This window comes from Ursus arctos, unplaced genomic scaffold, assembly GCF_023065955.2.
Source record: "Ursus arctos isolate Adak ecotype North America unplaced genomic scaffold, UrsArc2.0 scaffold_11, whole genome shotgun sequence".
Classification (NCBI taxonomy): domain Eukaryota; kingdom Metazoa; phylum Chordata; class Mammalia; order Carnivora; family Ursidae; genus Ursus; species Ursus arctos.
This window is the reverse complement of record NW_026622775.1, coordinates 70,124,212-70,148,758: the sequence shown is the minus strand read 5'-3', so window position 1 is coordinate 70,148,758 and position 24,547 is coordinate 70,124,212. Positions and strand designations below refer to the sequence as shown.

Here is a 24,547-nt window from a genome sequence, read left to right as displayed (position 1 = left end):
TTGATGCCAACACAGCTCCAATGGTTATGGACAAAAGTAAGGGCAGGAGCGTTGAGGATTCTCGTTCCAGTTAAGCCTATGAGGTGCTGGATCACAGGAGTGAAGTCTCTCAGATGAAGGGAGCTGGAACCTGAAAGAGACCCTGCCAACCATCCTGGGGCAGCCACAAGGAACTTTGGGGTAAAAAGGCATTCATGAGAAATCCCAAAGCCTGGGCCACATGCCGGTAAACGTCTGAATTTATATTACTAGTGTGTGGAAGGACCACAAGCTGAAACATTACCATGAAGATTGGCTCGGGCTGGTGAGAAAAACAAGTGCTGTCAAGTGGATTGCAGCACGGAGAATGGGAAGTAGGCAAGAAAAGAGATCGGAGAGAATGAGAAGCTCCAATATTTGTCTAATAGGAGCTCCTGCAGGTTGAAGGAGAAAGAATGAGTGGCAAAATATGAAAGATATAAAGATGGAATTTTCCAGAATTAGAGACAAATATCAGTCCTTTACCTGAAGAACCTGAGGCTAAAGAAAAGCACATCCACTTCTAAATGTACTGTAGTAAAACTATAGAACCCCCACAGACAGAATCTTAGCAACAGTTAGAGGGGAAAGATTGCTGACAAAGAAAGGTCCTCAAACTAGCAGCTCACTTGTCATTAGCCACAACAGGTACTTAATACAAAGGAATAGTAACTTAAAAATGCACCATCAACTTGGAATTCTGTTGCCAGGTAAACATTCATTCAAAGGTAAGGACAAAAATAATGGTATTTTCTAATAAAGATCAGAGCAGAAATTAATGAAAGAGAATAAAAAAACAAGATTCGGTTATTAAAAAATTAACTAAATGGGCCAACCTTTAGCTAGATGGGTCAAGGAAAAAAAAAGACTCAAATTACAAAAATTAGGAATGAAAGAAGGGATTACGGATCTGACAGAAATAAAAAGGATTATAGAGGGAATACTATGAACAGTTAGAGACAAATATCACTCCTCTATACGACAAGAAACTTAGATTAAATGGGCAAATTCCTATATTTGCTACCTAATCAAATATTATTTTTACCAATTGTCTTTTTTGTCTGCCAAAACCATTAGATAGGGTGCCTGGGTGGCTCAGCCGTTAGGTGCTTGCCTTCAGCTCAGGTCATGATCCCAGGGTCCTGGGATCCAGTTCCTCATCGGGCTCCTTGCTCAGTGGGGAGCCTGCTTCTCTCTCTCCCTCTGCCTGATGCTCCCCCTGCTTGTGCTCTCTCTCTCTGTCAAATAAATAAAATCTTTAAAAAAAAATAAACCCATTAAATTATAACAGAAGTGACTGTAGCTAAAGGCATTCTAACTCTCTTGGCTAACAGAGTGTAAGGTGCTGGCCCTCCGACATGATTTTGGGGAAACGAGAGCCTTTATGTTCCCTCTGATCCTCTTAAATTCTTTAAACCATGCCAAAACATGGAAAACTCATTTTTCCCCTTGAAAGTATCTTAGAAACCTGGTCATTGATTTCTCTCTTCAGTCTCTTTCAACTGACCTGAGGGCTGGGAATCAAAAAGAGGATCTTTGGGGCGCCTGGGTGGCGCAGCCGTTAAGCGTCTGCCTTCGGCTCAGACTGTGATCCCAGCGTTCTGGGATCGAGCCCTACATCAGGCTCCTCCGCTAGGAGCCTGCTTCTTCCTCTCCCACTCCCCCTGCTTGTGTTCCCTCTCTCACTGGCTGTCTCTATCTCTGTCTAATAAATAAATAAAATCTTTAAAAAAAAAAACAAAAAAATCCAAAAAGAGGATCTTTGCCCCACCCGCTGATCAAGTTGCCTACCTTGTCAACACAAACCACAGAGGGGTGTTTGATTTTCTGAGTCCCCAGTCCCACCCTATACACACTCAGGGCTGGGGTCTCATTTCTCTGGCTTCTTTCCCAAGGCTGTTCCATTCACTTCAGCTATGGGTAACCTGCGTATCTTTTGGCTAGTAGCTGTGCTAACTTGTCAGAAGGGAAATAGTCATGAAAATACCTGGTTTTTGTGCTTAGTTCCCTTAAATATTTCCAACATCAAACTTTTAGTGCGCTGGCCTATTCATTCATCCAACAAATACTGAGAATCTATTACATGCAAAATGTTATGTTAGGGGATGCAGGTATATACAGAAATCTTTGGTAATCAAGACACTTTAATGTCTAATAAGGTTACAGATAAAAAGTAATTTTTTAAAAGATTTTTAAAATTTATTAGAAAGAGAGAGCACAAGCAGGGGGAGTGGCAGGCAGAGGAAGAGGGAGAAGCAGGCTTACCACTGAGCAAGGGGCCCAATGTGGAGCTCTATCATAGGACCCTGGGATCATGACCTGAGCTGAAGGCAGACACTTACCTGACTGAGCCACCCGGGCACCCCAAAATGAAATAATTTTTAAGGGGAAAATGTAAGTACCATAAACCATATAAAATGTTTTATTTTAAGACCCAATAATAGGTCCTAAAATCAATTTAGTGGGCTTGTTACCACTCTTTAAAAGATTGAAATAGAATATAAAATATCAGTACATTGCATATAGTAATGAAATTTTTTTTTAAACTTGTTTGCTGTATTGTTATTTATACTGGAGTTATTGATACTGGAGTGTAAAATATTTTTTAATGTGGGTTACATTCAAGAAAGGGTAGATCAAATGTACTGTAGAAGAATCAAGAAGCTTTCTGAAGGGAAGTGGCTTGGAAGAGTTAGAGTATTAACAAGTGGAAATAGGGCTAATAGGAAGAAGGGCATATAATGTAAAAAGATATACAGAATTGGGGGCCCAGGCATGGCACTAGGCATAAAAAATTGAGTACTACTCAGCAACAAGGAGAGACTTAGGGTTCAGCCACAGAATTTTGTGTGGGGGTGGATATGGAGAGTTAAAACCTTTTGATTTTAAGCTGTGTTAATAATTAATTGTATTCCCCTAATGGATTACTGATAGCTTATCAGCTTTGGTGGACTTTGGCAATTCTACCCTCGGTCTGGTTGCAAACAAGCGAAATGCTGCCATAGGCCCTGTGGTGGGGTGTCTTGTCCTGCCTGACCTCCTGTCTCCCTGAAAGGAGCCTGTTCCCTTGGTGGTCCTGACACCTTGCCTGGAAAAGTCATGGGATTGTTTCTGGACCTCAGGTTTAAGAAGAGATTAATTACCTGTGTAATATGCATTTATGGGCTTAATACGTTTCAGAGCTGTATGTGTTAGAAGCATGCTTGTTTTGTTTAATCTTTGGGTGAGTTTCTCATTCCTTTCCCAGTACTTTAAGGAAAGGAAGGAGTGGTATAGACTGGGCCATTTCTGACAGCCCATTGGAGATGGGATTGAGTCCCAATGGATGACATAATGTCTGAAAAATACTCCCCAGTTTAACCAAGAAAGACAAATATAAAGGGTTATTACAAAGATGAAGGGGCTCTGAGGGAAATTCTGCAAGACACCATTACTTTGAAATCACTTGGAAAATGGGAGGAATATCACCCCACCCCTTACCCAACTGGAACACTGTAATTGCAGTATGAGGATAATTGAACTTTAGAAAAACCCAGGGCCCAGCTAGTCTCTTCAGGAGTGGCATAAACACTCTGGCCTGCTCTGGCTTTGTTTCAATTCTTTCTTTTCCCCTCGCTACCCAGTACTTCGGGAACAAGCTGCCATTGAGCCCCGGATTCTTCCTGCTGCGTGCTCCAGAGATTGTCTGCTTTCCTTTTATCGTTAGCACTGCCGGCATGAGGCTTCCTCTCCCCGGAACTCTGCAGAGTGGAATATGGTCCCCCTTCCCTGGGCAAATTCACAGACACCCTACGTGCCAGTGAGGCACCAGTCGCTGACGTAAAACTGGGACATGGGTACGAACTGGCTACAGTTCTGCTACAAGACCTTTCCTTTGGGTCCCCTAGACCCAGGTGGCAGCTGGTTTAGCTGTAGAGGAAATAATCGTGATGTCCAGCAGAATAGAACAATGGGAGTTTAATAAAGGCTTATTTTCTCAAGAAATTTGCATTTCCGAGGCCTGATATTCATCTCAATAGGACTATCCCACACCGGAACAGACTCCTAGGACACGCCTCACCCCCACATTAACATTTCTCCAAGTTTGGGATTAAGAAATGTAGCTCCCTTAGAGAGCCTGGGTGTTTGGGAGGAGGGGGGTGCGATGCGACATTTAGTTTGAAAGTGAGTATAGCATAGCTTATTTGGAACTCGAATAGGAAGTTTTTGTTGTGTTAATTTTTGTTCTTTTGGCTGGTTGAAATATGCAGAAGAAACACCGTCTATAGGCGTGTCCCCTTCTAGGTACATTTCAGAATTGAGCTGGAAGTGAGAAGGTTTTTACATCAATCAAAAGTGTTAAAATATATACATACATATCGGGTGAGTAGCAGTCTTACTGCTAAGGAATGGAGGCCAGGTTGTAAGAGCTTCCCACGTTGAGACAGAAAGGTCTTAATGGGAGTTTCCAGGGAAGGAGGAGTCTATGGGGCCTCGGTGAATGAAGAACGGTATTCGCGTTAAGGGTTAGAAGACGTAGCTGGTCAGGCTAGGATCCCGCCGAGCCAGGTCTCAGCCTGGAGCGGCGAGGCGCCAGCGCTGGGCCGGGCCTAGCGGGCGGCCAGCCGGCTGTCAGCTAGCGCACGTCGCCCTACCGCCCGCGGGGGTCCCACGTGGCAGGCCCTGGGGAGAGCAGGGTGGGGCGAGGGCGGGGGCGGGGCCAAGGGCCGGGGGTGGGCCCTGCCGCTGACGCGCAGGCTTATAGCGGGGCATGCGCAGCGGTGGTGGGGACGGACGCAGGCAGTGGGGCTAGGGCACGCGGGCTCTCTCCGTGGACGCACCGACTGAGGTACCGCTGCCGCTGCCGCTGTGGGCCGCCCGAGGGCCTGGCTTGTGAGGTTGCGCGGAGCCCAGGTGGCGTCCGCCGGAGCTTCAGGTGAGGGCGGAGGGCGTACGTGCGTGCGGGACCGGCAGTGCTGAGGAGTGGGGCATCGCGCTGAGAAGCGGCGCGCCTCCAGGTCTCGGGGTCACCGGGTGGGGGCGGGGGCCCGGGCCCGGCGGCGCAGAGGACCGGGAGCTCGGCTCGGAATTCCGAAGCCTCGGGCTAGACCAGGGCCCGCACGTGGGCCCGGACGCTGGATGGAGGGGACACCTGGCCGCGGTGCCCCGATAGGGGTTACTGGGTGGGGAGGAAGGGGTTCGCAGCTGCTGTCCTTTCGGCTGGAGAATCGAGGGATGTGGGAGCCAGAGAAGGGTGTCCATAACGTAGATAGCCGCACTAAAAGCTCGAAAGGCTTCCTATAGCCCATAGATACGAGGATAGGAAAAGCAGAGAGTAAATGGGCAAATCTGGTGGGCGGCTCCGATGGGACACTGGTCTCCGGACTTTGCTTTCCGGGAGCTGTGTCCCCCAGCCTATCCCACCCCCGCCGGATCACCAACCAGCAGAAGAAAAATGACCCAGATCTTCCAGCTGACTAGTCGCAAGAGCTGGAGAACGGCAAAGGAGGGACTGTGCTAAACCCTGACCTGGCTTACCCCGTGGGCATGGTTTTTTAGCTATTTTTGGTCCTACCCACCACCAAGTTGGGCGATCTGGCTCAGGCTGCCCTCTCTTGGTGGGTTATGGCAATGGGACAAAATAGCCATCCAAGCAGTTTCACCATGTGATTCTGAGATTCAATTAAAGCCAAGAAAATTTTCTCAGCTCAGAGTTGTGGCTTCAGTTGTGAAGATCTAGTGTCTGCCAGGGTCTGGGTGTCCAATAGGACTGTGTGGGCATGATTTGGGCAGAATGCTCACCTGGGGCATAAGGAACAGTGGGGGCAGGAGCCGCTTTGAACCAGACTTTTCTTCCTGGAGCCACCCTGGATTTGGTTTTGACTTCAGAATCACTCTTCCCTAGGAACCACAGGCACGTGGGTAGGCTGCTGGGAAGTGATGGTGGTAACATGTACTGGGGACTGGCCTGGTTATCCCGATCCCTGTCCGAGCTCTGCTCTTAAATTGAAACTTTGACCTTGGGAAGGGGTCAGTGCTAAGGTCAGAATAGATCTCTTATCTACAGCATCTGTGAGTAATCCTTAACTCTTAAAACAAGAGTCCTAAAAACTGAGAGGAACTTGATGATGAAGCAAGAGAAAGGATGCCCAGAATTGTGACTTTTATTTTATTTTATTTTATTTTTAAGATTTTGTTTATTTATTCGACAGAGATAGAGACAGCCAGCGAGAGAGGGAACACAAGCAGGGGGAGTGGGAAAGGAAGAAGCAGGCTCATAGCGGAGGAGTCTGATATGGGGTTCGATCCCATAACACCGAGATCACGCCCTGAGCCGAAGGCAGACGCTTAACCGCTGTGCCACCCAGGCGCCCCCAGAATTGTGACTTTTAGAAGCTGTAATTAAAAACTACATATTCCATTTCTTGTTGGAGGCCCATAGGTGGGCTTTTCATAAACTGTGTAGTAGCCAGGAGATAGACTAGTGGTACTTTTTCTGCCTTTGGTTTGCAGATATGACTAAAGGGCATCAAACAGAATTATTGGCCTTGTCATTTGGAGAAGAAGAATAAGAACTGTAGGCTCTAGGACTCTCTGAGTAGTCTTCATTTCTTCAGTACGTGAATACACAGGGCCTGGTCTGTGCTCAGCTCTGCAGTGGCCACTGCCAGGTGCCAAGAGGGGATGAGGCTTGGCTCCTGCAGACTCTTGATGAGGAGAGAACATCCAGACATGAATAAGGTAGCAACGCAAGAGAGGCCATGCTGTTCTGTTCAGTGAACTTCAGAAAAGACCGCACTCTACTAGAGATGGTGTAAGGTGGTGGGAGATTGTGGGCTTTTGAGCCAGATCAATCTGTCCAAATCCTGGCCCCCAGTACTCTCCGGAAGAGCGGTTTCCTAACCTCTGTGGGCCTGTTCTCCCTGCCGTGAAGCGCGTTGCAATTGTTTCTGGAACATGGTAGAGGTCTCACCATCATTATTATCATCATCATCTCTGTGGGGCGGGGTGTGTTATTTAGGGGTCCTGGAAACTGATAGGTAGGTTGGGTTGTAGGAGTGGTATGAGTGCAGACTTAGGGTTGATTCTTCTCCTCCTTGGGAACATGGATGTAATTTCCCTACCTGTCTGGGTAGGTTGCTTTTCTGTGCCCTGCCAGGGACTGTCCCACAGAATCACTCAGCATAGGGAAAAGAGGGTTTTTTCCCTCCCCACCTTTAGTTTGGGGAGCTATTCTGGTTTCCTCAGGTAATAGAAGTACTCCTTTTCTGGGCTGATAATAGTCTGGAACGACTAACATTGTGTGGGGGAGCCTGCAGGTGTATATCAGTCACTGGACTGGTTCTGTTTTCAAACCCTTCCCACAGTCTTCCTTTTTCCTTACCTGCTCATACCCCACTCTATTCCAGGAGGAACCTGAATCCATGTCCAATATTCACAGGATCTTGGGATCTAAGTAGTAGTGCTGTGAATAGACAGTGTAAGTCTGCGAATTGGGACGCCTTCTCCCCACCATGTTAAATAATTCAGCCTGTTGGCATGGAAAAAAGTAATGCTTAGGCATTTTGCAGGACTACAGACAATAAGAGCTTCAACTGCAGGGATTTTGGGAATCTTTCAGTCTAGGCTCTTTGTTTTACAACTCATGAAACTAGATCTGGAGAGGTTAATTGGTATCCCCAAGTCACGTTGCTTGCTAGTGACCAAGAGTCTTGATGGCGAAGACCAAAGAAGGGTTCTGTTTTTTATTCATAAGTGTGATGATGAAATTGCTAATTCTACTCTTTTCCTTGAAAACGTGAAGAGGAAGGAACCAGTTATCCCCTGTGCTTATTTAGGTAGGAGGAAGGAAGTTCCTTTGCTTGTGTGGATAGAAGTTTCTTCTGCAGGAATCTCCTACTTTTCTTTCCAGAATGCCTTGAGACATGTGAGGGTAGGGAGTGGATGTGGCAGGGTCATGCTGCTGGGGCCCCAGCCAGTACTCACTAGATGTCTACATTGGGACTTTTCTGACCTCAGGGCTGGTGGCTTGGTAGAACGCCAGCAGATAAGGAGTCCAGAGTCTGCTGCCAGCCAGGGGCCTCATGCCCTCCCAGGGAGCCAGAAGGGCAGCCTTGCCACAAGCTCTCTGAGACCCAACTGCCTTGTCCCCACTGATACGGTGGTCATTGAGCCTCCCAGAGGCAGAGCACCCTGTGGGCTCTCTGGGATCCCCACAAAGGCAGGAGGGAGAGTGTCCACAGAATCAGCCTGGGGAGAGCCTGGCATGCCCAGCTGTGGGAAACCATATTCCCTGCCTTGGAAACTCAAGATCTGGCTGTGTTCTCAGGCCTCCTAACCACCTTCCTCCAGCATCTGGCCCCAGAGAATGTTGGGGTTTGATGGAATGAGAAGGTGACAGTCCTGAATTTGTTACCATTGGATCCCTAGGGGCTCTTAGGCAAGCACTCAGTAGTTAATAAAAAGTTAGCTTAAAGTAGGGAGTTTTAAAACAATCCATGTTTTAAACAATTCATTTTGCTTTAAAAACATATGCATGTATTTTTTTACTCACCAAAACTGTGATTTAGGGCTGAGGCCTTTTCTTTGGGTTTCTGGGTATGCTAATTAAACTTGCAAATTGTATATAAAAATCATACCTATACATACCACCTCCAATTTTTTCACAATTCATTTTATTATTTTTTTAAAGATTGTATTTATTTATTGGAGGGATAGAGAGCTCACATGCACAAGCAGGGGGAAGGGGCAGAGGGAGAGAGAGAAGTAGGCTTCCCATTGAGCAGGGAGCCCCACCTGGGCCTCGATCCCAGGACCCTGAGATAATGACCTGAGCCAAAGGCAGATGCTTAACTGACTGAGCTACCCAGGCGCCCCCACATTTCCTTTTATTTTATTGAATTTTTTCCACTAGGCTGAAAAATCACATAGTTGAAAAACCAAAAGGTTAAAAAACAGTGTATACATTCACTCCCACACTGGGTATTCAGTGAAACATCTTACCCCTGTCCCTCTTTTTTACAGATGGTTCAAGTTAGCACTTTAGACGTGTTGTTTAGCTCCTTGCTGTTTTCACCTAGCAACTGTATTGGATCTTTCCATATGGGCACAGAGAACACTTGGGTCATTCTTTTGTTGTAGCCATACAATATTCAGGATATGGAAGTACAGTGATATTTTAACCAATGTACGTAAGTCATCTCTCTCTGTCCCCAAACTTGGGTTGTTTCCATTATTTTGTCTATTCTGTTATTACATACAATACTGCAATGAATAGCTTTGTACAAACGGTATTTCCTACGTGTGTAATTATGACTCTAGAAGAAATTCTCAGAAGTGGGATTGCTGGGTAAAAGGACATGTACATCTGTTCATTAGTTTTTCTTAATTTAAAGGACATTTGCCTGTCAGTCCACATGTAGAATCTTACTTTTTTTTTTTTTAAGATTTTGTTTATTTGAGAGAGCGCACAAGCAGGGGGAGTGGCAGGGAGAGGGAGCCCAGGGTGGGGCTGGATCCCAGGACCCTGATACCATGACCTGAGCAGAAGTCAGATGCTTAACTGACTGAGCCATCCAGGTGCCCCTTTTTCCCCTCGTTTGTAACATGTCTTTCTAGATAAGCAGTTCTCAGACTTTTTAATCCTTGGATTCTTTAATATTGTCTTTTGTTTATGTGCCAAATGTTTTGATATTTGCTCGGTTAAAAATTAAAACAGATTTGGGGCACCTGGGTGGCTCAGTTAAGCGTCTGATTCTTGATTTTGGCTGGAGTCTTGGTTGTGAGATCAAGCCCCATGTTGGGCCCCGAGCCGGGTGTGGAGCCTGCTTGGGACTCTCTCTCCGTCTCCCCCTACCACGCCCCCCAAAATTAAAACAGATTTAAAAATAATAAATATAAGATCATTACATGTTAACCTAAAAAGCATATTTTTATGAAAATACCTGTTTTCCAAGATTAAAAAAAGCGGAGAACAGGATGGCATTGCTTTTACAGGGTTTCAAGATAATGATTTATGAGATGATGCGATAACAGAGATTGTAACAGTTTGCTGGCAGAGACTCAGTTGAAGTCTTAACGAACAAACTGAGTTAATCTCTGAACACACATATTTATACCCTAAACTTCTACCTTAGAAATCTGTACAAAACTCAAGACTGCTATATTCACCACACTTCATGTAGTCTCTGAAAAACGAGAGTGAAAAGGCTTTTAACATCTTAATATTATAATGAAAGTAGTTTTTACCTGATAGACCTGAAATGCTCTCAGTGACCCCAGGTGTCCTCTAAGACCAGAATTTCAGAATTGCTGTTCTGGAGTGCTTAATTTTCATAGAAACCCAACCTTTTTTTTCTGCACCTACATTTCAGTTACTATTTAATTAAATTATAACCACAATAACAAATAGAACTAGTATAAAGAGGTTTGGGCATAGGCCCATCAGACTTCTGCTGGTGACAGCAGAGAGGTGATTCTCTGGAGGATGTACTGGGTTGGGGGTAGGGCAAGCCAGTGGAGCTCAGCTGAGAGCTTCCACCCTGTGAAGACAGGCAGACCCCTGTGAAGACAGGCAGACCTGCCTGGTCTGCAGATACTTGCAAAGTCCGTGCAGAGATGCACTGAGGATACGTGGAAGGTTACGTGCTATCTTGTGGGTTTGTTAAGCTACATTTGAGCGAAGCAGGTGAGATACTTAAGCAGGCCGGAAGGAGGTGAAGTGCTTAGGGCAGGAGTGGTCTGGAAAGGCTTCCTGGAGATGGAATTAAGCCAAGTTTTGAAAGCTATGAAGAAAGGAAAGCGGGAAGAGGAGTCCTGGCGAGGAGACACGAAGATGTACGATCCTGGGGTAGGGGTGATCAACATAGGCCAGAAGTTGATAGTGATAGAGCGCAGGTGACAGGCATGCCTGAAAATTTAGGTTGGACCCAGGGGTTTTGAAGGGCTCTGGGGTCTAAGGTACTGATACTCATTCTGAGAACCTTTAGCTGTTTCCATGTCAAAGACTTAACTGCTCTGTTTCAGCAGCCCTCTGTCTTGGGGTCCAGCCTGCTCTTACCTTGAGCAACTCTGTGGTCCCAAATCTAGATCCTTTGCACCAGTCCACTTCAACTGCCACCTCTTGCCTCCGCTTAGCCCTCAGAGGCAGGGAACACCTTTCTAGCCTATCTTAACACAGCCCTCTCTACCTTAAAAGCCTCTTCTAGAAACTTTGGGATTAATGATATTCCACAGCATCCCCAAGCAACTGTTTGGTATTTTTGAACATTTTATTTTATTTTTTTATTAAAAAAAATTTTTTTTTATTTTAAAGATTTTATTTATTCATTTGAGAGAAAGAGAGAGCACAAGCAGGGGAAGAGGCAGAGGGAGAGGGAGAAGCGGACTCCCCACCGAGCTGGGAGCCCAACATGGGACTCAATCCCAGGACTCAGAGATCATGACCTGAGCTGAAGGCAGACGCTCAGCCATCTGAGACACTTGGGTGCCCCTGAAAATTTTATTTTTTTCTGATTATCAAAAGTAATGCAACTTATCGTAAAGTAGAGAATAAAGTAGTATTGGAGAAAAAGACTGGAATCCTGTGGCCCTGAGGCAACCTCTGTTCACAAATTGCCTATTTCCTTGTAATTGTTTTTCACGATACAGTTGGGTATCTATCCCCCCCTTACGTTGGCATCAAAATTTCTCCTGAAGCATTTCGTCTGCCTTATGGCTCTATAATAACTTAGGCAGCCATTTGCTTTTAAACTTTTTATTTTGAACTAATTTGAGACTTAAGGAGAAGTTGCAAAAATATAGCAGAGTGCCTTCATATCCCTCACCCTGTAGTACAATTATCAAGAAGAGGAAATCAGCACTGGCAAATATTATTAACTAAACTGCAGGCCTTCTTAAAATTTGACCGGTATTTTCGCTAATGTCCTTTTTCTGTTCCAGGATCCCACGTTGCATTTAGTTGCTATTTCTTCGTCTCCTCTAGTTTCTAACAGTTCCTGCATCTTTCCTTAGAACGGGGTCATGCATTTTGGGCGAGAATATCACAAAAATGCTGTTGCATCCTTCTCAGAGCACCCTATCAAAGCATTCATGATGTCAGTATGTCTGATTACTGGTGATGTTTTCTTGGATCACTTGGTCCAACTGATGTCTGCTAGACTTCCACACTGGAAAAATTACTCTTTCTCCCATGGCGAATCCTTGTATGCCTCAAATCCCTTTTGCCAGGAAGAGCCTGTCTCTTTCAAGGACTCACCTGATTAGTTCTGGTCACATAAGGTAATTACTCTATCTTAAAGGTCAGTGAATTTGGTCAGCTAACACCAGCAAAATCCCTTTGGCCAGATAATGTAACATAGTAACAGGAGTGATACCTCATATTTACAGGTCCTGCCCACACACAAAGGCAAGGGTCATGGGGGGTCATCTTAGAATTCTGCCAGCCATAGCAAGAGAACCCCAGATAAAAATGATCAGGCCTTAATTCCAGCACCGACATATTAGTTTCCCATGGCTGCCTTAGCAAATTTATCACAAACCGGGTAGCTTGAAACAACAGAAATGTATCCTCTTACAGTTCTGGAGGTGAATTTCAAAATCAAGGTGTCAGCAGTACCACACTCCCTTCAAAGGCTCTAGGGGAGAGTCCTTCCTTGCCTCTTAACAGCTTCTGTTGGCTCTGGGTGTTCCTTGGCTCACTCCAATCTCTGCCTCCATTCTCAAATATCCTTCTCTGTGTCCCTCTGTCCAAATCTCCCTCTCCTTTATCTTGTAAAGATACCAGTCATTAGATTCAGGGCCCACCCTAAATACAGGATGATTTCATCTCAAGATCCTTAACTAATTATGTCTACAAAGACCCTGTTTCCAAATAAAGTTACATTCTGAAGTTTTGGATAGACACGGATTGGGAGGGGGGATATTTTTCAACCCACTACACTCCTGATGGGGGGAAATGTCCTGTATAGACTGTCATTTACAGAGCTGCAAAAGAAAAGGGAGGCTTCTTTTTAGATCTAAGACAGAAAGCAGACTTTGCTGTTGAGGCAAGGGCCCAGCCTCAGCCTGCTTGCTCCCCTCATGTTGACACAGATCTGAGAACCAAGTAGAAATGAGAAAGCTGGCCTCAGAGGTCCTTCATGGTTGGGATCCAGACACTTTGCAGTACCAACAAGTTGTGTGTGCATGGAGCTCTCACTGAGCACTAGTTTCCCTGTAGGATGGGCAAGGCAGAGATGGTGGGACCCATTTGGTAGGGGGAGGGGCAATCTGACTTCAGAGAGTTTAGATAAATCACAGAAATATTAATAACTAGTCCTGTCTAGTCCAGCAGTCCTGAAATGTCAGACCACTGCCCCAGACTAGAGTCAGATTGGTCTCTCAGAACTAGATGTACAGATACCTGGGTCTCATCCAAGAAGCTCTGATTCACAAAACTGAGGTAAGGCCCTGCTCACTGGGGTGGTCAGGTTAGGAACCATGCACAAATCTAGTCCAGCTCAGGGCAGACGAGGACTGCAGTCCACCTCTGGTTCTTAAGTGAAGGTCTTTGAAAAGGGGAGGGAAAAAAACCTTCCCACTTGGTCATCATTAAGCCTTTCCCATTTCCTAACTGAAGTCTAAAATTAACTTTCTTAAAGTAATATATGTTCATTGTAAAAAATGCAGATGAATAAAAAGGTAACAGAAGTAACCATTAAACTCATCATCAAGAGATAACAGTTATGCATTTTTAGTCTTTTTCTGTGGATGTATACAACTTAAGGAAAGACGGTCTGCTGTGCCTATAGTTTTATAGACTTTTTATTTTTTTTCCCACTTACCATATCATGAACATCTTTCAATGTTAATCTTATCCCAAATAACTAATATTTATTGAACAGTTACTCTGTATTGGCACTATATTTATATTCAGTATCTCATTTACCTGCTCTTAAGGAGGGACCATTAGTAGGCTTTGTTCTTCTATATAAGGAAAATAAGTCTCCTTGACCCAAGCCTTGAAGCTAATAAAAGCAGATTGAGAATTCACACTGAGGTGTGTCTCACCCAGAGCCAAAGCTCCTAATCTCTGTGCTCAAATTATACATATTTTGTTATATGGATTACCTTACTCTAGCAGTTACACTCTATTGTGCATTTAGTTATTTTAAGGATTTTTTTAAAAAAGATTTCATATTTATTTGAGAGAGAACACGAGCACCTGTAAGCGTGAGTAGAGGGAGGGCCAGCGAGGGAGGGAGAGAGAATCTTGAGCGGACTCTGCACCGAGCACGGAGCCCAAAGTGGGGTTTAGTCCCAGACCCTGAGATCATGACTTGAGCTGAAACCAAGAGTCAGATGCTCAACTGACTGAGACACCCAGGCAACCCTAAGATTTTATTTTTAAGCAAGCTTTACACCCAACGTGGGGCTCAGACTTAAAACCCTGAGATCAAGAGTTGCTTGCTCTTCCCACTGAGCCAGCCAGGCACCCAGGTGCATTTATGGCTTGCAACTTTTAACCATTATGAGTACTGCAAGAATGCATGCTCTGAGGGTAAGGATTTTTGTTTGTTTTGTTTATTGCTGTATTCCCTACACCCAGAACCGTCAGCACTCAATAGATAAAAAGCAACATGATTTCCATAGGATGAATTCCCAAAGGGAAGTATTGGGACTGGACAGGAGGACTTAAAAAGTTCTTTCTGAAAGAATGAATGTACAAGAATCGCCAAAAATAGTTTAAAGAAGAAAGTAGTGAAGTTAGGCTTACTTTTTACAAGGGGGGAAATGGTGACATGGGCACAGGACAGGTGAATGGAACAAAATAGGAACATCCAAAACCAGACCTCAGTATGTGTAGGAATTTAGCAAATAATGATATTATTTCTGACGAGTTGTGGTCTGATTTTGATCAAGTATTCTTAGCCTCAGTATCCTCATCTGTAAAATGAAGATGATACAATTTTATGGTGCTTTTGTTTTATTTTAATATTTCCGAAATAGAGAGTTGTTTCATTGATGTGTGCATTTCATGCAGTGTCTTTTCCTACTCCAAAAAGGTGTCATTGGTACTTCTACAATTACAGGGAAGTCCTAAAGACTCTGTAGAAATGAAGGTTGTTGAGAAGATTAAACGAGGATGAAAACAAATTGCTTAACTGCAGTGCCTATCAGACAACAATAAATCCGAGGAATTCTTACTGTAAAATTAAGGAAGGAAGGATTGTGGATGAGTTACAGAGGTTTTTATTGCAAATGACAGATTCCCCTAATGCTGGTTTGGCAAATAACATGTAAAACATCTGGCAGTTGGCTGTAGGCCCATGCTTCTGCTCGGTGATGCCTGTAGGGTCCCAGGCTCTCCTTAGTGTGTCTTTCTGCTCTGCCATCCTTTGCAGTAGGACTTTGTTCTTGTAGTTGTTACTTGCCAGCCTAATATACCTCTGAGCAAGAAGGAGGAGAGGAAATAGATGGCACCCACATTTTATTAGCTAGAGTAACCACCTGTGCAAAGGATATATTTGACTTTACCTCCATTTCTTATCTTTTATAGACTCTACACTTGAAGTTTATAAAGAAAATAGACTTTATTAAACGATTTTGGGATCATTGAGTATTTTTTTTAAAGTTAAATTCTCTTATACTGTGCCAAATCAAATTCTAGGTGAGAGGGCTCCTGGGTGGCTCAGTAGGTTAAGCATCTGCCTTCGGCTTAGCTCATGATCCTAGGGTCCTGGGACGGAACCCCGAGTCAGGCTCCTTGCTTGGCAGGAAGCCTGCTTCTCCCTCTCCCTCACCCTCTTCTGCTCCTCTTGCTTGTGCTCTCTCGCTCTCTCTGTCAAATAAATAAATAAAATCTTTTAAAAAAATTTTAGATGAGAGATTTAAAATTTTAAAATGCAAGAAAATAAAGATATATATTTCTATAATTTCTGGGTGGAGAAGGATTTTACGAGCATGCTGCTTAAAGCAGTAACCTTAAAGGAAATATGTGAAATATTTACTTGGCCTCTATTTAAAAAATTGTCAGTAATACTAATTAACAAAATTAAGAGGCAAATGATTAATTAGGAAGGTATTTGTAACATGTGACAAGAAGTTAATATTTTTACTACAATGAACTCCTACCTACACCAATAAGAACAAAGATGAATGAATCTCTGCAAAAATGGGCAAAGGAGAGTAACGTTTATGAAAGAAGAAATACAGATGTTAGTAAGCCTGAAAATATGTTTAGCCACACTGCTAATCTGAGAAATGCAAATTAAAAGAATTGAAAGAATGATTTTTAACCTATTTGGCAAAGATGGAATACTATTTAATAGTCAACATTGGTGAGAATCTTATGAAATGGGCTTTTTTTTTTTTAAGAGAATGCACATGTGAGTGGGGGAGGGGCAGAGGGAGAATTTTAAGCAGACTCCACACCCAGCTCAGAACACACATGGGGCGTGTTCCATCTCACAACCCTGAGATCACGACCTGAGCCGAAATCAAGAGTTGGATACGCAACCAACTGAGCCACCCAGGCTCCCTGAAGCAGGTATTCTTATACACAGGTAGTCGGAGTATTAAATTAGTTAAACCTTCAGAAGGGTGATTTAGCAGATCGTGGAGTAAGTTTTTTTTTTTTTTAATGGATTTTTTTAAAAAGATTTTATGTATTTGAGAGAGAGAGCATGAGCTGGGTGGGGGCAGGCAGAGGGAGAGGGAGAAACAGGCTCCCCACTAAGCAGGGAGCTGGATGCAGGACTCGATGTCAGGATGCTGGGATCCTGAAGGCAAATGCTTAACTGGCTGAGCCACCCAAGTGTCCCAGTTTGTGTGTGTGTGTGTGTGTGTGTGTGTGTGTGTGTGTGTGTGTGTGTGTAAGATTTATTATTTATTTTAGAGAAGGGGCTGCAGAGGGAGAGAGAGAATCTCAAGCAGACTCCTCGCTGGCTGAGCTCAGAGCCCAACGACGTGGGGCTTGATCTCACAACCCTGAGATTATGACCGAAGCCTGAGCTGAGACCAACAATCAGATCTTTGACTGAGTCACCTAGGCACCCCTGGATTAAGTTCTTAATAACTATTTGTTGACTGCTGCTCTGGGGACAGGATGGGCCCCCAGGCAACTTGCTCCTGGATCTCACTGATCCTTTCCTTCTGCAAAGACCCCCTAGACCTGTGCCTCTTAGGGCCTCTCCCATGTGCCTTATTGCCAGGTGGAGGTTGAGGGAGGAGGCAGCCCACTCCCCTGAAAGGCCTTTCCCACCACCATCTCCCTGGCCCCAGATTGCTGAGCTACCTTCCCAAAGGGAGGGCGAGGGAGGAAGGCAGACCCAACAGCTGTTTTTTTCCTCACTTTTTTACTGGAAGCCTAAAAGGTTGCTTTGTGGGGAAAAGGGGTGGGGTATGTATGTGTCCTGCTAGTTGAGAAAGCCCTGTAAATCACAGGGTGCAAGCTGAACTGTTGGGTACTCCTGTCCTTTCCTGGAAACCAGAGGGCTTCCAGCCAGCCCTGCAGACTCTCGTTTTCTTAGAGCACACAGTGTACGTGAGGCTTGGGGCGAGGTGGAGCCATGTTGGGCTGGCCTTGTTTTTCCTCCAGGAGATGAGCCAGAGGTATAAGGCCCTGAAATCCCTTCCTGCCTCTTTTCTTTCTCTCCCCCTGCCCACGGATGGCATGTCCTGTGCTCGGCCATCCCAGGCCCAGGTGACATTAATTGGCATTTGTATATTTCAGTGCTGACCATTTTTCTCCGATGTTGGAGACGTTCCATTTGAGAGGCCAGGCAAATTCTCAGGATACCAGGTCCCTGGTTAGTTTCCAGGGGCTGCAAGCCACGACCGTTCTCATCACCTTTCCCAGAAAGGTTCGAAAAGTACAAAGTTACCCACTCCCCCAGACTTGGGCCACTAGCCAAAGTGGCCTCTGGAGCAACTTGACCAGCCCTAGGAACAGAGATTGTGTCCCAGTTCCTGCTCCTCCCTCCTTAGCCATCCCCCACATCCAGCAGATACTATGTGGGGATGCCTCCCACAGCAGAGGCCTTGACCGTGGGCAAACTGAGGTGTGTGCACTGCTCTGCTAGCCAGATTATGCCTGTGACCTTGACTGTTCTCATACCACTGCCTCTTGGCAGCCGCTCACAAAGCCCCTCCCCCTGCATTTCAGGATGTGTGCAGTTGGCACATTGAGAGGTTATATGCAACTAGGCCGAGACGCAGAATTTCCATGAGCAGCTGAGAAATTCTGGAAACAGCCTGTACTTGTGGGGTTTGATTTCCTTTTCTTCCCCTGCCATGGGGAAAAGTTCACATGTTATTTTCGGCGGGATTATCAGGTGGTTGCCCATCCTCGGCACATTTGTCTTCTTTGGGGTTGCAGGGAAGGGAGGCTGCCTGCCTGCATCTGCTTCTCTCCCACCACCTTGCTCTTGGATCCCCTGCTGCAGCTTAGATTTCTTTAGTTTCTCTGCCTAATGTTTTATATTCCAGCTCCAGACAGCCTTCTGACTCCCTGGGGTCTTCAGCTCTATTTAAGCTACGGGAGAAGAGTCCAGTCCCTAAGGTTGCTAACGGTTCAGCTGTGGATAGAGACCTAGGAACAACACAATTCTAAAGTGCCTGGAGTTTTGGAAATGGGCAGTGGGAAATTCACACTTTCATTCAGCAGGCTCTGTGAGGGTCATAGACCTGGAGTCTGCACTACTTTGGAGTTACAGTGTAGTGGTAAGAGACAGAAAATAAATATGTAATCAGAACAAGAGAAAGAAGACTCTTATTTGTTTTTGGTTTTTTTAAGATTTTATTTATTTATTTGACAGAGAGCATGAGCAGAGGGTAGGAGCAGGGGAGAGGGAGAAGCAGACTCCCCGCTGAGCAGGGAGCCTGACCACTTGGGCCTTGATCTCCTGACCCTGAGATCATGACCTGAGCCAAAGGCTGATGTTTAACCCGCTGAGCCACCCAGGCGCCCCAAGAAGACTATTTTAGATAGTGACATACCCTAAGAAGAAAATAAAACAGTGTGTTGGGGTTCTGAATGATTGGAAGTGAGCTTTTTTTTTTTCCTTATGAACCCCATGGGCATTCACCTTTGTAGAGATGACATTTGAACTGAGACCTATGAAGATCTAGGGGGAAAGCACTCTAAGCAGAGGAACAGCAAGTGCAAAGGCCGTGAGGTCAGAATGCACATAATATGTAAAGGAATAGAAAGAAGGCCAGAGTGGCTGGATCCTAGTGAGTGCGAGAGCTCAAAAATGTCAGTGGGGTTGGCAAGGGCCAGATAATACAGTGAGTTTTAGGCCAGGGAAAGGAGTGTAGGTTTTATTCCACTTGTACTGGAAAGCCATAAGAGGGTTTAAAGGAAAGAACGTGCTGTGATCAGTTTTGTACTTTAAAAGGATGACTTCTTTCATTGAGCTGTACACTTAAGATTTGGGCACTTTACATGCCTGTATGTTATACTTTAAAAAGAGAGAAAAGACTGACAGTATGGGGGGTAGGTGCTCAGTGGAATCTGGAAGCCTGGTTAAGAGGTTTCATTTCATTTCCACATCTCCTCCACTCACATTCCCTATGCCCCATCGGCTTTACAAGGACAACCGGAATGGGCTCCTGTCCTCAGGGAGTTTACAGCGTGGTGTCTTCAGATTCAGACAGTCCTTCCCAACCTTCCTGGAGAAGAGGTCTTGAAGAATGAGTGGTATTCACAAAGCAGTTGTTGGTAACATCTTGTAATGTACACTCAGTGTTAATGTCACTGTGATTGATTCACTTTTGTTGTATGCTATTCCGTTGTGAGAATTGGTTCGTTTATTCATCCACTCCTGCTGATGGGTTTTTGGGGTTGCCTCCAAGGTTTTTGTTATCGTGAGTAGTGCTGCCCTAGAGTTATTCTTTTTTTCTCTGTTTGAAGTAGAAAGTCACCCAAACTACAGCACGTCTGAGTTGCAAGCTAAAATCAGAAACCCTTTCCAAGGCGGTAATCCAGTTGCCCCTCTGGGTTGGGGTTGGGGTTGGGATTGGCCGGAGAGGGGGTAAGCCTTTAAGTCTGGTCAGAATGTTGATCCCTTTTTAATAGGCAAGCAGTTTGTAGGAGGTAGGGAAGTGGAAATACATGCATAAGTAGTTGTGTTGTTAGGGAAGTCACTTCCACACCCGATGGTCCACACTGCTGTGTACCCACAGCCTTGAGGGTGTTTTAACCTGGGGAAGGGAAGCTTTGCCAGGATGGTTCTTTTGTTGGCCCTGGTCTGTATCTAAGTGTGATGGGAGCCAGAAACCTGATTGCCTTTGCTCTGGAATCTATCTGTGTGCTCTTGACAGCCTCTCTCGAGCTCTGGCAAAGAAGGGACAATTCATAGGTCAGGTCCTCATGCTCTCCTTTTGCCCCTTTACAGAGGGGGCTTTGGGAAGACACTCGCCTGCTCCTGCCCTTGACCCCACGGCTGAAAGTGGGGCATCTTCAGCGAAGTCTCTCACAGCCATCCTGTAATCTCTAGAAAAGGTGGGGGGTATATCTGAGTACCTACGCATTTGTATTTACGTATTCATGCAGCAAGTACTTATCTAGGTTCTACCAACCCAGGACTGTGTGAAGCAACCTGGGAAGGTAATCGAAAGTATTAGAACCGGCCTGGCCTTCTAGGACAGGATACAGTTGAGACAGGAGTGGTGGGAGCCCGAGGAAGGCGAGGGTGCTTCCCCGCGTGGTGGGACCCGTGCTAGGGAGGATTTGGGGTGGGTCACAGATGGGGCTTCGCCTGCAGGTCATCCTTTTTTTTTTTTTTCCCCTTCATATCCAGGCCTTTCATACCTTGTGGAGAAAATGCTTGAAACACATGCAGACTTTCTGACAGGCATTTTTAACAGATGTTAATCAGACTTCTAGGTCTGTGGGTTGCAGAGACAGGAGGTGCAGGGGTGAAGTAGGGTGTGGGCGGAGCATTCTGGGTAGAAACCAGGGTCCAGGCAGAGAGTAAAGGCAGGTGATGGTGAAAGTGATAGGGTTTAGTTGCAGGGACTCTTAACTATAGGTGGAGGGACTGAGCTTGCTCTTGAGTAGAAGAGAGTGCTGGAAGGTAGCATTTTATCAGGAGGTAGGATGGCATGGTGCAGGGGAGTTGAAGGGAGGGAAGGGAGTGTGTAAGCAGATGTAGCATGAAGCTGTTGGCGACACTGCTTTCTCTTTAGGAATCGTAGGAAGAGGGGTGCTCTGGTCACATGGTGAGGCCCACAGTGAGGAAGCAGGATGTGGGAAAGCCTTTTGCCTCAATAATCAGATGGTGACTGCCAGTAACCTTGGGTCAGTGATGAGCCATGTGGGCAGTTTGGACAGTGGGAGGGAAAATGGAGGAATTATGATTCAGAAGTGCAGTTACTCAGCATCCCTCCCTTTCCTGTCACTTTCCCCAATTTGGAAATATGGGCTTTTTCTTTCTTTTCCCCAATAACCCTCTTTCTTATGAGAATAGGGTTCATTTATGACTCTGCTGAGAGTGAATTACTGTGATGGCCACTGAGAAACCTAAGGCCCCAGATGGAGCCTGGGCCTTTCTACTGGGGCCTCCGGTCACACGCAGGAGCAGTTGCTGGGTCAGAAGGGGTTGCCCTCTTTGGTGAAGAAATCTGGAAATCCAACAAAAGCTCTAGATCTTCCTCTGAGAGCAGTGGTCCTCAGACTAGGATGCATTGAGATAACCTGAAGACTTTCTTAATACAGACTGCTGGGCCCCACCCCAGAATTTCTGATTCATCAGGTTTGGGTGCAGCTGAGAATTCACACTTCCAAGTTCCCAGGTGACGATGATGCTGCTGGTCCAGGGACCACACTTTGAGAACCACTTTTCTAGAAAAATGTCCACACACTTCGGCATCTCAGCTGTAGACATTGGCATGGTCAGAGTCTTTGAGGAGGAGTCGCGGACTTGAGCTGGCTTAAGGATGGGAGGGTTGTAAAAGGGGAGCTAGTGTGCAGAAGGGCTTTGAAGGGGAGGGGTGGGTGGAGCGGCTGGCTTCAGGGCAAAGATAGTCTTCCACTGCAGCGCAGTGGAGCTGCCCAAGCCTGGCTTCTAGTAGAGAGAGGTTCATTGCACCAGGGAAACCAAGCCCGCCTCTGCTGGCCGTAGCTCAGGGTCTTAGAAAGCCTCACTGTCTGGGAAAGGCCCACCTCACCTCCCAGAGGGAGCCTGAGGCTCAGAGGATAATTCTTACCCATTTTGGGAGGAAGACAACATAAGAGACTTCTAGTCAGTGTGGCAAATTCTGCCCCCAGTGTTGCTGCCAGGGAGTTGGAGTTAGCATTTATAAATGGCCCTCCTGCGACAGCAGGACAGTTGAGCAGACTTGTTGCAACCTGATTTAGGAAATGATGGCGGGAGGTAGGTTGGTCTTTTTGAACTCACTCTGATACTTTCGGTGATGGGGACAGTGATGTGGCTTGTTCCTCCCTGGTAGCTGCTAGCTCTAGGAGCCTATTCAGTTTTTTAATGGATAAGTATGCAGGCCAGCAGCTTCAGGGGCAGGGGAAGCGCCCCAGGCTGGGTTGAAGCAAGGAGAAAGAAGCCTTGCTCTTTAGAACAGACTGAGTGCTGTGTTCTTCCACCCAGACACGAGAGAGTCCTAGTCTCCCAGCTTCGGTGCTTGCCCACCTCAAGTCCGTTCTCCAGACTGTAGCCAGACAAGTACACTAAAATCGGATCACATAGTTACTGAAAACGAGGTCCAGCCACCTCAACATGGCCTACTGGACTACCGCCTTGGCCCCACTGGACATGGAAGTTCTTAGATGCACCATCTTCGCGGCTACATTCTAGCACATTCCACCCCACCCCCTTGACCTTTACCTGGCCCACTTTTACATGCCCTTCATGTCTCTGCTAAAATAATGTTTCTTTTTGGAGGCTTCCTCTGACGCTAGATTTGATTGCCCCACTGTGTTCCCTGTAGCTTCCTGTACTGCCCCTTGTCATGATCTATGGCTGGTGGTGTGCACGGAGTTAGTCACCAGGCATCCATGCCAAGGGCACCCTGTGGTTTACTCCTGTTCACCGCATGTATTTATTCACAGCGCCCCCTTTCACTATCAAGCACACTACTTTGGATAATTATGGTCCAACCTACCAAAAGAATCAAAAACTTGCCAGACATCCTTGCACTAAAATTCCCATTGTGACTTGGATTTGCTGATTAGCTTGCACGCAATCCAGTCTTAAAGGGGTGGATATCCTCTTCCTCGGGATGGACCCCAAGACATCCGTTTTGCTGGTGTAGCTCATGGCAGAGGCAACATCAGTTCTGGAGCAGGCAGCTTCTTGATGCCCTACTACCTGATGGTGGCGGGGGCAGCTGCTCCTCGGTGATCCATGTCTGCACTGTGACTCTGGGGACTGGCTCCTCAGTCTGCAGTGTGCTGTGGGTTTCTTCAGCTCTTCCCGTGATTGTCCAAGCCATTACATTGCCTAACCGAACCCTGAACAACATGATGACCCTTGTCATCATTGTTCTTGTAAGTTGTTGAATTGCTTGCTTTCCCTGCTCTGTGAGGACAGCTACTAGGCATCCTCAGTACTGAGAGTTATTCCTGGTATGAGGCCAGTACGCAATGAGTATTTGTTGAATAAATGAACTGTTGGGCTCAGTTTTTAAAAATCTGGTAGGTGTAGCTAGCTTTTAGTTCAATGAATATAAATGAAATTGAAGGAATGGAAATGGATTAGTCTGGAGAAGAAGAGAGCAATAGTGGGTGTTGGCCACCAACTTCAGATAATATCTGAAGGCCCTCCAAGTTGGGGGGGACAGAATGTCTCTGGAAGGGGACACTGAGCTCCCTGTTCCTCATCAAACTGTAGGGGTGATGCAGGCAAACACCATTTAGAAGGGACGTTGAACTTCACATCTTCCAGCAGAAATGTGCTGCTTCTCCTTGTGTGCCCAGCACTGGTCCAGGCACTGTGTTCTGGGGAGAGGTAAAGGGAGGGCCTTCCTGGCCTTCAAGGAGCAAAAATCTGTTGGGAGAGATCCCTGGGAGACCAGATAATGAGGAATCCAAAGTAGCTGGAGCAGAGTACCCAAAGGCTTCCTGGAAGAAGAGATCATTGAGTTGCTTGTTTTCTCTCTCTCTCTCTCTTTTTTTTTTTTTTTTGAAGATTTTATTTATTTATTTGAGAGAGATCAGAGGGAGAGGGACAAGCAGACTCTGCGCTGAACGGGGAGCCTAACATGGGGCTCCATCCCCGGACTCTGAGATCATGACCTGAGCTGAAGTTAGATGCTTAACCGACTGAGCCACCCAGGCACCCCCATTGAGCTGCCTTCTGAGAACAGGCAGGAGTCAGCTCTAGGTGAAGGGATAGGCCTGAGGGCTTTGAGGATGGAACAGAAGGAACAGTCCTAAAGTGCACACGGTTATGACCCTTAAGCTCTCTCATTTATCAGGGTGCCCTTGTGAGGTTGGACGTTTCGTAGCTTCATTGTGCTGGTGGGGGCACATGGTAAGTTAGTGACAGACCCCAAATTTGAACCCAGGTCTGCCCAACTTGTCATGCTGTCTGATGATTTAGCCACTAGATCA

The 24,547-nt window shown here is 45.9% G+C and overlaps 1 protein-coding gene across 9 annotated transcripts in view; it reads left to right on the top strand.

Annotated features, from left to right (window-relative positions):
* Positions 1-4,719: 4,719 nt before the first annotated feature.
* SLC39A14 (solute carrier family 39 member 14) overlaps positions 4,720-24,547 on the top strand; it is a 45,513-nt gene continuing 25,685 nt past the window's right edge. For 5 of the 9 annotated variants that reach the window (XM_044391196.3, XM_057310219.1, XM_048212173.2 and 2 more), the window contains exon 1: positions 4,766-4,933. The gene's annotated coding sequence lies outside the window, so the exon portion shown is untranslated. Of the gene's footprint in view, positions 4,934-24,547 lie in introns of all 9 variants that reach the window. The other 4 variants (XM_026519032.4, XM_026519036.4, XM_057310221.1 and 1 more) reach the window with 3 other exon arrangements.